Genomic DNA, 16,610 nt, shown 5'->3' with positions numbered 1-16,610 from the left:
GTGTCATTTAGAATCCATGGCGGAAATCCGATCTTTTTGGTCAATTTCTCCAACTGAACGAAAAAAGATTTTTGACAGTTTGGCATTCTTTTCGTGATATAATGCCGAAGGCTTTCTCTGCAAGAATCACTGCTCACTGATCGTAGCATCTCCATATGACAACAGAATGTTCATGTACGTAGACAAGTTAACCGGCCTACGTTTTTATGGTAATAGCTACTGTTGTTTGCCTAAATACTAACATTAAGACGGAAAATTGTGTGGCGCCTTGGCACCTTGATGCTTCGCTCTAGATTTGCATGCCAACTCGCCGTATGCAGACAGCTATTCGTGGGAGTTATTCATGGTTTGTGATGGCACACCTGTCCAGATGAAATACGTGCCTTCTTTTTGTAGAATTATTCATGTGAAGTTTAACCGTATGGCTCATATTTTAAGCACTGTGGTGTTCTTGGTGCAGCAATGGCGTGGTGCAGCGATGGCGTAGAGGTAGAGAATCCGCCTCGCGTGCAAGAGGACCGAGGTTCGAATGCCGGTGCCGCACAATTTCCCACCGCATTAAAAAAACAAGATCCAGGTGCTGATAAAATTCTATAAACAGGTTTGGAATGCGGCCTGATCCCGGTGACCAGAACCAGTAACGCACTCCCTCACCAGAGAAGGATTGGCCACCCTGGTGCAATATTTGGCCACAACCTCCTGTATTAATACAACAATCGAACCGCGGCCATCAGCTGCGAAGCAACTGACCACGGCGGCGGTCAGACCTGTGATGCAGCAGAGGGTTCTGAGAATCTCTGGATCCGGCCAGGCCGCCATTGGAACCTGAACCTGGCAACGTTTAACGCTAGAACGTTATCTAGTGAGGCGCGTCTAGGAGTGCTATTGGAGGATTTAGCGGGCATTAAATGGGATATATTAGGGCTCAGTGAGGATAGGTGCACAACTGAAGCATATATAGTGCTAAAAAGCGGGCAGGTCCTGTGCTACCGTGGCTTAGCGGATAGACGAGAACTAGGAGTGAGATTCTTGATTATTAAGGATATAGCTGGTAACATACCGCCATTCTATAGCATTAACGAGAGAGTGGAAGGCCTTGTTGTAAACCTAATGAGAGGTACAAATTAAAGGTTGTACAGGTCTACGCGCCTGCATCCAGTCATCATGACTAGGAAGTCGAAAACTTCTAAAAAGACGTGGAATCGGCGATGGGTAAAGTCACAAAAGAAAATGCACTATACTTATGGGTGACTTCAGTGCCAGGGTAGGCAACAAGCAGGCTGGAGACAAGTCGGTGGGGGAATATCGCATAAACTATAGGAATAGCAGGGGAGCGTTATTAGTAGAATTTGCAGAACGGAATAATTTGCGGATAATTAATACCTTCTACACAATGAACACCTTCTGAATACATTGCTCCAAAGCTAAATGCATTGACGTCGATATTCATCCTGAAGTGGTTTCTTCCGGATCTTTGGTTCTGCCATAGAACTCTTTATGCGATGTGAAACACAACAATGAACCAGCCAAGGCTATGGTCGAGCGTCATTGCGATATTGCGGAGGGCTAGTAAAGACGTCAAGTACCGTACGGGAATTGGGTATACTGGAGATAATACGGGCAGAAAAATACCGATGTAATGAACTATGTCCAATTCTAAAGTACTATACCATATAATACAAAGAGCAAGCATTTCGTGAAGTTTCCGTGAAAGTAAATCGGAACTACAAAAAATACAATTGGCGAGTATTAAAAAAAAAGAAGACGCGAGGTATGGCACTAAAGAAGTGTAATGTCACACCTTCTTCGTAGCTGCTGTCCTTGTGCTGTCGTTCAGCCAACGTCTTGTGTAAAGCGACTCATTGAAGGTCGTCGTTATATTTTTTACCATCATTTCGACCTAACAGCAGGCAGAAAGAAAAATACTGTTACATGATTTCTACAATACAAAACTTGGCATATCACTGCCCATAGGTCCTCGCATTAGTTTAATCATCTGATATTGTGAATTGAATACCTGCGTAAGTTTTCTATACCAGACATATTTTCTCTGAGTTTTATAGAATCAACAAGCACTGAGTATTCTTTACTAATTTGATATTGTTGCCAAGAATCAAAATAAGGACATTTTAGGCATAATTTTCCGGAAGGCTTTACAGACAAGGAGAATTGCAGGACGAAGCGTCGGGATAAAATTTTTATACCGGAAATGAGACATCCCTAGTGTATAACAAAAGCAAATATTACACACAGTTTATGGCAAAAGGGGAAACGATCCCGGGAGACATAAGTACTTCTAATGAGTTGTTAACGCGAAAGCACTAATGTCGAATTGAACGCCGCTAAGAGGGCCTTCGAGTTTTGCGCTGCGAGTAATGTACCAAAGCGGTGCATGCTGCTCGAGCCAGCAACGAGAAGCAGCCTACGGTGCCAACACTGCATGCCGCCGAAGTATTGCGCGACGAGAGACCGAGGAAGCAGCAGCGGCGACCAAGGCTGGCAGGCTCGCGCAGCAGCTAAGCCCAGTAGGGGTGAAGGAGACAGGGAGCGCGCGCCGCCTTCCGACAGCGAGGGTGGCTTGGCGTTGCGGCGGTGCCCTCTCCCCTCACGCAACACATGGGGCACTATTGCCGCAGCAGGTGTTCGCTTTCACCCGCTATATTCCGTCGAGGCGCGCTCCTGACGTGCTGTTGCAGCCAATGGGAATTTGGGTCCTGTTTCTCTGCTACAGACACCACTGGCTTTCTCGCTCAAAGGGCCATTTGATTCTTTCGCATCAAAACGAGGCTCGTACCACATAAATAGGTGTACTCATCGCAAAACCAAAACGTCCACATTGTCACAAAAACTTAACCTACAACAAAGGCGGTAACAGACAGACATAGCCTGTAGGAAGACAAATTGCATATTTAAATTTATACCAAACACAAACTTCATTTGCCACTAGAACGACAGCTTTATACTGGTTAATGAAAGCACAGCACGTAAACTATTTCCACAGTTTCTTTACAAGGGATAGCAAGCACTGGCCAACATGGAAGGCAGCCAACATCAAGCAGGGCACGTCGTCGTCCTCAGATCAGCCAGAGGCCCCTCATGGGTACACCCCACTGAGTCCAAGTGTTCAGATCATCTTCTTCGAATAGCACATAGCATGGTCCCCGGCGGCAGAAGTGCTGGCCCGGCGCCACTAAGAAACCACGGCAGTGGAAGGGTGGTAAACTTAACTCTTGAAACGCGGACCACGTTGGTATACAACGGAACAGAAGGTGTTGTTGGACTGGCGGACACAGTCTCCTACGTGACGTGAGCCACTTGTCGAAAGACGCAATGTGTGCCCGTGCAGCGAGGAAGAAGCTTTTCAGAAAGGCCCACAGGTCTTTTCCGAAAGGCCCCAGAAGTAGAAGAAAGAAGTCTGGCCACCCTGATTCGGATCGCAACAGTGAGCTCTCGGAGTTTTGGCTACGTGTCGGGCAGATTTAGCCCAGTTTGTAGGTGCAAAGCAGTGTTTTGAGATAAATTTTTATTGTCTGATATGGAGATAGTGCCACAAATATCGAAAAATTCTCCAGGGGATGGCCCGGGCGATCTCCGCCTTGGTCGGCTTTTCTAAAACCTGATCAAATGCCTCTTGAAGCTTTCTTTCGTAGTGGGTTGGTGCAGAATTCCTGTGGCGCAGGTGCCTTTTCATGAAGAAGCCGTCTGGCTCAAGAACCCAAAGGCAGTGCAGGCGGAACTGCAGGCGGCAACGCGACACTACTTGCACATCACTGATGTACGACAGTTGGCAGAGGTGGGATTATTTGCCATTCGCCAGACCACGCGTGTGTGTATGACCTACTTAAGTGCTCATCATTTGGATTGAGGCGAGTCAGTGCCTTCATCCACCCGCATCTTGCCTGCACTACAGGAATATTTCGGGGTGTAGACTCCAATGTAAGTCCGGCAGAGACTAGAAAAGTCTCCGCGGCTGGGGTAATTGCTGTTTACCGGTGCAACAGAATGGTGTACAATACACATGTCCCTACTGAGACTGAGTCAGTAATTGCCACGTTCGCAGGTAGATCTTGCCTTACTGAGGTAGAAGTCTAGCCTCTAATATTGAGTGGACCCGCTTGCCTGGCGTCCATTACAATGTCGCAATTGTTCGCGCTATGGTCATAGCATGGGTGGTTGTAAATCCAGTCTTCGTTATTGCGTCTGCGGCGGGAGCAATTCTGCTAGTCTTTGCTAGGCCGAGTTGGACTCTTGGTGCCTCTGCAGTGGAGCCCACAAGGCTGATTGATCATACTGCCCTGCTAAAAAATCAAGTCCAAATATTTGAAGGTATTTAAATATTATATTATATTTAGAACACATAAATATTCGCTACTTCTACTCGTTTAAAAGTCCTACCGTCTATAATTTCTCCAGATGTAGTTTTACTGCAAGAAACTTGTTCATCCCCTGGAAAACTATTGTCTTTGCGCAATTTTAGGTTCTTTAGCCTAGATTGCCCGTCTTGAGATGGGGGACTGTTAATTATGTTCGCAAGCAAGTTTTGCCACAGGGAAAATGTATCATTCCAGCTGATTTCTCCTGAATGTGAAATTCAAGCAGTAGAAATTACTCTACCTGTCAGTAGGCCTTTCTCGGTGGCTAATTTTTCATTTTACTCGGGTGTGCAGGATACACAAACACTATACTCAGTTTTGGCAAAATGCAGTAAAGGTATAGTATTGGCTCGTGCCATCAACTCTCATCATGTATCATGGGGACCCAGAACAGACTAGTGCGGAAAGCGTCTATGGGACTGGGCAACAACAAATAACTTTTCATGTCAAAACTGAGGATCAGTTACATTTCTTCAAGGACAGTTTAGATCTGTGCTGGATCTTACATGTTTGGGTCCAGGTCTCTCCACATCCACATGTGAAACGGCGAATGTTGGGACAAGCAGCGATCATCTTCCAGTCGGGTTTGAAATGGTAGGTCCGCAGTCCACCATGCAGGCTGCCATCCCCAAATTTATGCACTCACCGATCTTGTCTCGCAATATCCCTTTGCGCCATTTTTGCAACTCATTAGAGACGGTCGAACACTACTTACTGGACTGTCGGCGTTTCTCCTGCCTGATAAAAATGACATTGGAAATTACAGTGCGACAGCTCAGCCTGCCATTGAACACTCCGGTACTGCTGTCTTTCGGAGCGTCAGTGCTTGGGCACTCAAACAGGAATGTGAGCACTGCCTTAGAAAAACTCATTACTGAATCAAACCGATTTCATTATTGACAATTTGATTCCTCCTTTATTGTCTCATTTATATTGTATATACTTTTCTTCTCTTGATTGTATGACGGTCTACTGAAGCGTTTTGAACTTTCCTCGCTTGAAGTTATGCAACAAAATTAGTTTAGAAATTTATTACCTGAACGCATACATGAAATCTGCGCGACTCCTGGCCGATCCCATGACAGGGTATGCGCCAAACTCATCATGGTCATCATAGTCATGATTATCATGTCGGGAGGGGCACCACAGTAGCACGAGGACACCCGGAGCAAACTGTTCGTCGCGGTATCGCTGCTCGAAAATGCGCTTCTGATTGTCTTGGGAAGCAGCAAGTTTCCTACGGGCTATCTTCCGCGCGTAATCAGCCCGGGCAAAGCCGTCGTGTGCATATTCACTAGTCGAAGTTGCCGGGAAAGGAGTAAATGTGCACAACGGTAAACTTGGTTCACGTCCGAAAATACGGCAAAAGGGAGAGAATCCAGCAGTCTCGTGACAGGAGGAATTACATGAGAACACCACGCATGGCAGTGCAAGTCCCGGTCACGGTGGTCAGCCGAGACATACTTTGAAAGCTCGTATTTTAAGGACCAATTCAAGCGCTCGCTGAGCCTGTTTGTCTGGGGATGGTATGACGTGGGATCTTGTGCTGAGCGGAGCAGCAGCGCAAGATATTGTCGATAGCTTTCGACAGGAAGGTACGGCCTCGGTAAGTAAGCAATCGACCTGGGGCACCGTGTTAAAGAGGCGTCAGCAACTGAAAACTTCGATTCTGTTTCAATATCACCTTTTGTCTTCGTCGCACCCACGTAACATACATGGTGGGGTTTTTAAGTGGTAGATAATTTTTAAACATTGCCCATTACGGACAATTTCATTCCAGCCCTTCAGCTAGATTATTCAGAGAGGCTGACATAAGTTGCACGAGAAATTGAAACACTTATTCAACTAATTACCAAAAATTCACGAATTATCTTCAGAAATAATTATTTTACGGCAAATTTGGCAGTTTTTGTATTGTGGCCGGTGACTTCGCAAGGCGTATTCACTTGCATTTAATTGCTAGCTTAAACCAGTTTCGGGATTTGCGTTATCAAATTCGCTCAAAAATTCAAAGTTGTTGTGTTTACTTGTTTTAAAAAAGCGCTCATTTTGTGCATAGAAGTAAAAAATTGGAGCGCCCATGTATTTCGTCCCTCAATTCGGGAAATATCTCGAAACGGGCCTAATCTCGTTAGTTTATTTCAGATGGATACGTCGAGCAAACTCACCGGCTGCAATTCGTGAATCGCTATATGTGCCGTGAAGTAAATATTTTGTGAGAACGAGATCACCAAACACTATAAATTGGGAAGGGCCCATTTTCCCCCGGCACACTCCTGGTTAAATAGACGGCAAGCGACGGCATGGCGCCTCTTACAAACAGATACATATCCGAACCCAGTGGCCTACCACAGCTACTACCCGGACTTTTGCACGGATAGATGTAGATTCTGTGAAGAAAGGGCGGACCTACAACATATGGTTTGGGCTTGTCCTCGTACACGCTTACAGAATAAAATAATTAAGACCAGAGAGCAGTGGGAGACCGCGTTGCTCAGGTGTGCACCGGAAGACCAACTCAAGGCAATCCAGCAGGCCGAAGATGCCGCCAGGGCCCAAGGGCTCGAGGCCGTCATTTAGATAGAGGCCTAGGTCTCAAATCTGCTGTGCGAAAATAAAGTTTATTCCTCCTCCTCCTCCTCCCCAACGTTCACATGATGACGGATTACTATCGAAGCTGTTTATGCCGCATACATTGTGAAAACATATATATATATATATATATATATATATATATATATATATATATATATATCTTTTTTTTTGATACTGCAACACACTATGCCTACGCAAGCACCGCCGTGGTCACCGCGCCTCCCGCGTGCATCTGCCGCAGCCGCGCCGGCACCACCGACGCGCGTGACGTCATAACTGCAGAAATGCAGGCCACGTGCACAGGCGCCGTCACCACACTTTTTCTCCATCTCGTTATTTGTCAAACAGGATTTAAAACAAATAAAGCGCATCAAGGTCAACTTTCTACACTAACGGCACTGTCTAATACACAAGGTACCTTTTCTAAGTGCACGAATTTTTTTAAAGATTACCGATGGCATGTAGCACAATGCTAACCATTGGTATAAATTACTCGATGAGGCTGCCATTACTTCAAAATCAAAATGTTCAGTTGTATAATTACCGTAATTATGCTAATTACCTTTTTAAATAATTGCATTACGCCACATATTTCAATCAACCAATTATAGCCGCTGAGAAAGCGTGGCATGACAACTTGGAATGAATTCTCTGGAAAGCCCCAGTTCCGACATAATAATTTTCAAAGTATACAACGTATGCAATGCCGTTGCAGTTACTTTCTGAAGAAACCGTTGTTTTATGCATTGAAGCACGAAAGTAACAGGAACACCAATGGTTTTTGACGGACACTTTGAAACTTAATATCTCGGAACTGGAAACACATGCCCCGTATTGCATTATCTCTGGGATCGGCGCACACTTTCCTGTCGCCTACACAGACGTAAGCCACGCCAGGGTTCACAGACGGACACGAAAAATGCAGACCGCCGAGGGCCTAACAGCTTCGCTGTGAAACGCTAGCAATTTGCACAAATAATACGGCAGAAATCCGAAGAGTTTGGAGTCAGTGGTCAATATTGCGACTCCAGAAATGTTTGCAAGTCGGTCGTTTTGTCAGCGGTGCGGTAAAATCTTCAATTTCGGCGCGTGTTGTCCGATTCGGATTCCAATTCACTGAATGTTATTTTCGCTTCGCTTGTGGCAGTTCACCTTATTGCGAAAGCCTTCTTGCCATTTACACGTAGTTATACGTATGACTCCAGTGTGGATCAGATCTGGATGTCGAGCGGCCTCGCCGACGCGTTGCTTGCTGTCATTTTTCATTCTGCCATCGCAGTGGCGAAAGTGCTTTCGCCACATGGAAGACGCTGCTGTAAAAAAAAAATTAAGAAAAAAAAAGATACGCTAAAGCCAGTTCCACGGCAATGAAAGCTGCCAAAACAGCGAAGCTGGTAGTCGTTTTCTGAAGTTTTAACTCCTGTTTAGCGCGATTTTCATGAAAGTCTTTTTTCTCACTGTCGTCGTTTTGCTGGATTCGAGCTTCGGTTCCGGATCGCGCACACTCACTCTTCAGTTGCGTGAGGTTGTGATCAAACCGCAGTCTATCACACACCTTGTAGCTGTGGCTGCACTTCCGGTCGAGGAATTCTCTCTTGAACCATCCATCGGCACCCTCTGTGGGCGGAATCTCTCTGCGTCGACCTCTCTGCTCGGCTTCCTACTCTAGATGTTGAGGGTTAGCTTGCGTCTGATGGCGCTTGGCTTGGGTTGCCTTCTCTTAAAAGTAGGGGTTGGCTTGGTTCCACTGGCGCTTGGCTTGCGCTTCTCGCTCTCGAAGCTGGGGATTTGCACGATGTCGGTGCGGCCGCTCTCGTGCGAGCTCCAACATTTATTGTCCACTTCATCATCTGTATATTAACATCATCATCATGTGTGTATGTGTGTGCTCTTCATCTTCATCGCACGTGTGGGCGCATCATCAGCGTTGGATTGGCCGAGTGCCCTCCCCCGTGTTTCTCGGGCTCAATAATATTGTTACGGTAACAAAGAACCTCACAAGCGAAAGAAGAGTAAGAGAATGGCAAGCAGAAGCATAGTGGGCCAGTGACCCCGGGACCTGCCCCGCTGCGTGACACCGGATAACGGACGGTGAAGACTCGACTTAGAACACCTCGGCTGTTATAATGCCCGTGTGCCGTACATTGGGGGCACGTTAAAGAACCACAGGTGGTCAAAATCAATCCAGTGTCCTCTACCACTGCGTGCCTTATACTCGGATAGTGGTTTTGGCTCGTAAAGCCCCAGAAGTTATTTTTACAGCGAAGCTGTTTGTGCGCACCCGTACCTTCCTGATCACAGTTCGCAAAAACTATCATCATCATCAGCAATGGCTCGAACGTCGTCGTCTTCCACAGCTGGCTCGTTGGCGCCCCTCGGCACTACCGCGCGAACGGGCTCGTGCCATTGCTACTGCGTTCGTCGTCGCGTCTTCCCCAGTGGCTCCATTGCCGCTCGGCATTCCAACTTAGAAATTTCACTTCTGTCGTCGTAATGGGGAGGCCACGTTTACGGGGGTATGAGCCATTGCTTAATTGCTTAAGCCATTCGTTGTCTTGCGTGACGGGCAGATTTAATCTTGAAGCAATTTAATCTTGAAGAATCGAAAGCGCCAATGCCGGCCGGATACTGCTAACCACGCCACCGAGCAAACTTGTGACATCGAACGCAAGTGACAACGGCGGACAGTGGGCATACCGTCACTGACGTCGTTTTATCCCTCGCAGCCGAAAGTATGTGTAACCTCATTAGGAAACACAAAGACGACAACCGTCAAACCAATGCAACCAATCGCAAAAACGTTTGCAGAGCCCGCATCTCCAGTAGTGGGCCATGCGCCCAATAAACGGAGCTTTGGATTAGTGGTTCCGCAAATTCCGTCCTAGCTACAACTATTAGAAGACCACGAGTAGTGCGCACTCCTGAGGAAAGCTGCCCTACCACAAGCGTCAGCGACAGTTGGCTCGTGAATGGGCTCGTCGACGTATGACCTGCCTCACGCGCAAAAAAAAGAAGACACACTGGGATAACCGCAATATAAACCACACCTAAAGCATGCTCGCCACGCCAAGCGCGCAAAAGCGAGAATGAGGTGAAAGAATAGTGAAACAAAAGAAATAATATAGACTGCTTGCGAAATTTGACCTGCATGGTGTAACACTCGGTGTAACTAACACAGCTTAGCTATTCGAGCATCTTGACGGATTGGAAGGGGCGGTAATTTTTTTTTATCAGACGCTTCGTTGCTTTCTTGTTTGTTCTTATGTTTGTGTGTTTATTATGTCTGTTTCCGTGTAGCCTCGTGTTAGAGCTTAAGTATAAATAAATATTTTCATTTATTTCACTATGCTGCAGGCCACTACCGGTTACTTCGAAAATTCAACAGCCCGGAGCATCTTCACCGAATGCATTCCTTTACAATTTAGGCAATGTGCATCTGTGTATGCCACGTTCCTTCAGACAATGCCTATAGAAGTTGTACTCACGTCATTTTTGGCTGTAACGTTGAATTTATTGTCGATGTACATACGGCCAATAACGAAAGGCATCGCGTCAATGACTCTTTCAAGGCACTTCTGCCAAAGTGGCTTTTCTCTTTGCACTCCATGCATTTCTTTCATTAGATTCTGCCAAGATTTTGCGAATTCTTCTGACGTCAGCAATAGCAGCCTGACGATGCGTCTCCAAGCTGCAAAATTGTACATGTCTGAACTGAAAAAGGTGAATTAATAATTCCAATAGTAAGGGTACTTGGTTGTCCGCTCCGTCGTGAAACGCGATAAGTGCTAACTACTTACAGCTCGTATGTGGACACGAAGAAATCATTGGCCTTCTTCAAGTAAGACATTCCGAACATTGACACTTGCTCAGTGTTGTTTAGCGTTATGTTCGCTAGCGAAAACACCCTGTTTAGGCCTTGTAGGACTGGAATCTGAAAGCGAATACAATGTCAGTGGCAGTTCTTGGTTTAATAGCACCAGAAAATACAGAATATGGAACTGCGCTGGTATCGCTGTGTTTCAGAGTGATCGTTTCGCTTTCGTAATACGACGCAACAAGATCGCATTTTCTTTTCCCGAAACGTATCACACCTCAAAGCACTGTCGTGGGAAGTAGAGTTGAACAATACGTTTGGACACGGATCTGAGTACCACAACAGTTCAGACACCCACATGTGCTTGACAACACAGTCGCAATTGAATGAGTGCTTTTAGAATTATTCGCGACACAATTCACCCAGAATTTTCCGTACCTGCATGCAAAGAGTTCAATGCTTGTATTGGATCTTTCTGGCAACTTATTTCTTGCACCACTTGTGAATGGCCGCTTGCAAGCACTAGATAACATATCCTCTGCCACTAAAATGCCACAGGCATTCTTGCGGCCGGCTATCGTTTTCAATTTATTACCTCCGCTCCTACATGTATTCTTGCTTAAAGGAGTCCTGCAACACTCCTTGAGCATGACAAATAAATCATCACAATGCGTTGGCGGGCTAGTTGGTGCGAATCCATGAATACTTTGTTAAGCGCAAAAAGACAGACACAAGAAAGATGACTTGTCCTGTCGTCTTTCTTGTGTCTGTCTTTTTGCGCTTAACAAAGTATTCATAAATAAATCATAGCTGAGCGCGAGAGAATGCTTTAGTGAACACCTGAGCCAAATGTTACTCAATTCCACGCAGGAAATAAAACAAGTTCTTTGAATGCCAAAATACTTATAAAATCGCGTGCTTTCATGTGAAATGCTTTACATGACATTGATAAAATATGTTTATAAAGTACGAGTTAAAATACACTCATTTATTTACAGGTATCCATCTCGGTCACTTCTTTCTCTTTCTCTTCCTCTTCCCCTCCTGTTCTTGTCTCTTCTGTCTTCTTCTTCGCCGGAACACCACATCCTCCCGGACTTCAGTTTTCTGCCCTCCTGGGATGATAGGGTATGACATTTCTCACTGTTGCTATTTCAGTTTTTCCTTCCGGTCCCAAATAGTGTAGCGATTTCAAAATTACTTGTTGCTTAATGGTCTTTATCGCTGTGTAGGGCCCAGAAAATCGGGACATTGGTCCATCTAAACCCCTCCGGACTAAAACTGTATCTTCAGGCTCTATTACAGCCATCTTCGAGTTATGTCGCAGATCGAAGTGTCTCTTCATGGTTGATCTGTAGCGTGCAAGCTCCTCTTCTGTCTTGCGCCTTCCCTGCAGATCTACTTTCCCCACGATTCCAAGATCGTAGTCTGCCGGTAGCCAAGTTGCTTCGCTTGATGCAGCAAAGTTAGGCGTGCATCCTAATCCCATGGTATGAGAATGGTTGTGGTGCCTGACTGCTGCTTCCAAGGCACACTTCCATCCTCCACGGAAATCATGGTAAATTGCGATGAATGTCTTCAAATCCCGAATGAGCCTCTCAGCTAGGCCGTTTCCTTCTGGATGGTAGGGTGTGGCAAATCTCAGGGCAATTCCTCTATCACGGGCCCATTCTTCAAGCTTCTTACTGCGGAAAGCTGGCCCGTTGTCGGAGACAATACCTTGGTGTTCTTGAACATATTCCGCTCCAGTAACATCAAAACAGAATTGGCGTCTTCCTTTCCTGGCTTTGCAGCTGTCATGCATGTGCATTCATCTATTGCGACAAGGAATGCTTGAGTCTTACTGAGTCCCTCTCCTCGCTTTTCTATTTCGGCAAAATCTAGATGAATTACTACAAATGGTACTCGGGAATGATTAGCGATGACCATTTTATTCCCTCTTGGACGATACTTAGCCTTGTTAATTTGGCACTGACAGGATTGCACGTAGTTTGTGATATCTTCCTTCATAATTTTCCAGATGAATCGACTTTTTATCTTCCAATAAGTTTTCCAGAATCCATCATGCCCTCCTGACTCGGGGCTGTCATGGTACAGCTTCAAAACCTTTTTCACCAAAGTTCCTGGCGCGCAAAATTTGCCATTATTGCAAGTCAGGTCTTCGGTGCCTTCTCAGGTGCTGTAAACGTGTTCATGAACAGATGTTCTCACTTCTGTGATGTGAAGCCTGGAAAGAGCGTCTGCGTCAGGAAGCTTATCACCAGGTCGATGGCTTACATTGAAAGTGAACTGTTGTATTTCGCTGATCCAACGCGCCACCTTGCCCTTAGGCTGGGTTAATCCCAAGAGGTAGGTTAACGCTCGGTTGTCAGTGAAAAGCCGGAAATGACGACCCTTTATGTAGCTTCTGAAATACCGGAGTGCCATCACAACCGCCAGAACCTCTTTTTCTGTGGTCGTATAATGTTCTTGAGCTTTTGAGAACGTAGAATAATAATAGCCACTCATCTCGAGTTGGCGTCCTTGCTGTTCCTTTGTGTCTCGTTGATATAGAACGGCCCCTGTACCATATTGTGAAGCGTCCGTGCACAGCTCGAAAGGCTTGTTGAAGTCAGGTAGCACAAGCACAGGATCCGAAGATATAGCTTCAACAAGGTACTCGTACGCTCTCTCGCACTCTTCACTCCACATAAATGGCACATCCTTTTGCGTCAGCTTAGTGAGGCATCGTGTCTTTGCAGCGTAATCCTTAATGAACGCACGAAAATGACCGGCGAGTTCGAGGAAAATATGGAGTGAGTGTAGGTCATATGGCTTGACGAGCTTCTTCATCCTTTGTATAGACTCCTCTTTTGTTGTTTTAGTTTTGCCGTCAAAAACTCTTCCTATAAAGACAACATTCGTCTGAAAAAATTCACTCTTGTTCTTGCTAATCTTTAACTTTGACTTGCTGAAGGCTTCTAACACGCACGAAAGGTGTTCTTCATGTTCTTCTCTTGTATGTGAGTATATGATGATGTCGTCAACGTATACGTTACAAAACTTTCCCAGGAACTCATGAAGAATGCCATTCATCATTTTCTGAAACCAAGCTCCAGAATTCTTCCAACCGAATGGTAAGCGGTTTTACTCGTACACATCGAAAGGTGTTACAAAACCAGTGTACTGCTTGTAATCTACTTGTACTGGCACCTGCCAGTATCCTTTGCAGAGGTCGATCCGAGAAAAAATTTGATCCACCAGTTTCATTGATGATCTCGCCTATTCGGGGCATGGGAAAAGGAAATAAATCAATCTGGCCGTTTATCTGCTGGTAATCTGTGCAGAGGCGAAATGAGCCGTCTTTCGGTACTGTGGCGATTGGTGACGCGAAAGTGGATGTTGATGGCCTTATAATACCGGCATTTAGCATTTGCTGCAGTTAGGCCTTTAGCCAGGTCTTTTTCTCATGGGAGATACTGTTCGGCTTTTTACGCACTACTGTGACGTCACGAAGCTTAAACGGTACCTCGAAGACATCTGCTGCTGGCGGGTACGTCTCAACACAAATAAGTTCGGGAAAATTTGTCAGTATCTCATCAGCATTTGTAACCCTTCGATGTGAATTTTCAATTCCACACAAATTAGGCTTAAATGATCCGTCAATAGTCACTTCGTCTCTCCGAGAAATATTCAATTTCAATCGCTTCATATCAGGTCTAGATAAAATAAACAGGAAGTCAACACCCTGCATGACAAGGCCATCTACTTTCAGGTGATGTCCACCAAATTCAACTTCTATTTCTTCCCAGTGTTGCAACCTTCTAGTTTTTCCATCATAGCTTTGAACACTAACTATTCTACCTTCGTACACCTTGTTCGGTTGGACAACTTCCTGATTTACCAGGTTTACAGATGCTGCAGTATCGACCAGGGAGTACAGACTTTTTCCATTTACCATCATTTTAACAAATAAGAGATTTGACTTCAGACGGTATACATTTTCCATCGTTTCAGATTGGTCGGACTCGGTATTAAAATATTCTGCCGTTTCGCCATGGCCGTCAATGCTCAGTGGTAGAGTACTATGCCTTTGATGGGACCATCAATCAGGAAATTCCTGGACACATACTTAAGGCAAGCAAGTAAGTCATCCGTGGCGGTTGGACGGTGTACACAAACGTCTCTTTGCTGTTCGTTAGTCATGCCTTGAATTATCAGGGGAAGGATTGCAGAGTCCGGTAGATTAGGGTCGGCAATGTAGAGTAAACGCCTCTTCTCGAAAAAATAATCCATGACTGTTCCTTCTCTATGTCGGAAAGCAATTGCTTCGTCCCATCTGTCGACCGGATTTCGCTCAAAAGCAGAAAGAAAACTTTCCACTTGTGCCATGAATCATGACCTTGACTTGCGATTCGCATGTCCCACCATTTTCTGGCATTGCCAGACAAAAAACGGCGCATGTTACGCACTTTGTCGTCCAATGACGTCCAGTGGTTTTGCGCACATGCGTATTCATAAAATCTGAGCCACAAGTTGGCGGCATTGGACACCCCATCGGAACTATCGGGCTTGAACTCTTCTTGTTGTGGTTTCTGTGCTCTAAGTGAGTCGCTAACTGCTTCTAGAATCAGTCGCTGTTGCTCATATTGCGTGGTCTGCTGTTGAAACAGCGCTTGCAACAAGGCGTTATTCGTGTGTTCCGTCTCGTTCTTGGAATCTATCCTTGAATGTCCCGGAAACATAACCTCAAATTCAGACACAGAAGGATCGATTCTTACCACACCTTTCTCAACAAGGGCCGCTTCGTTCAGTTGACTCTTCTCAGTGATGATGCGAAGCAGTTCCGATGAAGTCGCTGATTCCTGAAGAAGCACTGGATCTTCGCCATCAAGCTGGTAGGTCTTCACAGTAGTCTGCCCATCTGTTCTTCTTGCCAACGTCACTTCAAGTCACATGGCCGGCTGCACCAAATATAAAGTACGAGTTAAAATACACTCATTTATTTACAGGTATCCATCTTGATCACTCCTTTCTCTTCCTCTTCCCCTCCTGTTCTTGTCTCTTCTGTCTTCTTCGCCGGAACACCACAATGTTTATGGGTCCCTTTAAAGTTTATTGCAGCATTTTATCGCGCAAACATTTTGCTGTGCAAAGAAACAAGTTAGTGAACTGTGGACATAAGCGCCCTCTTCTGTTACTCCAACAGCAAATCTCCCATTTAGTTCTTCTTCCTTTTTTTTTCCTTTTTTGTGTCTGTTGCAAATACAAAGTCACGGGTAAATAAAAAAGGGCTTGATCTTACTACACCCATTTGATCTTAGCTCTAACTTGTTCTGTGACGCCTTGTCTATCCTTTTTATTGCGAACAAGTAGGTCAGAAGCGCGAAAAAGTTGGTAGAAGACTAGAACGAAGAACCATCGTACGTTCGGCACTTGTTTCTCCAGTGTACTGATAGGCATCTTTAGGTAAGATCTGCTTTGTCCTGCGTTCGCACCTGATGTCATCTGCAAGAAACGTAATTTTTTAGAAAAATAATTTTTTTGACAAATGAAATATGAGTGCAGGTGACCTTAGAATAAACGAGGAATTTGTTTAGATGAGTAGGTGGGGCAATAAAGCTTAACCAAGAGGGATTCTGCAAGTTGCGGGTCTTGTATAATTCAGTAGAACGTTAGACATCCATGCGCAGTCGGCGAAACCACACCGACATGTGCACATAAACAAACTTGAGACACATATAAAGAGGTAAACAGGTATGATATAAATTATTTCATATTATGACCTACTACTTAACATTGGAAACTTGGAATAGGAATAGAGAAATAAACAAAAGTGTTTATGATGA

Source organism: Dermacentor variabilis, chromosome 10 (genome assembly GCF_050947875.1).
Source record: "Dermacentor variabilis isolate Ectoservices chromosome 10, ASM5094787v1, whole genome shotgun sequence".
NCBI classification, from domain to species: domain Eukaryota; kingdom Metazoa; phylum Arthropoda; class Arachnida; order Ixodida; family Ixodidae; genus Dermacentor; species Dermacentor variabilis.
The sequence above is the reverse complement of the archived record's forward strand: the minus strand, read 5'-3'. Positions refer to the sequence as shown.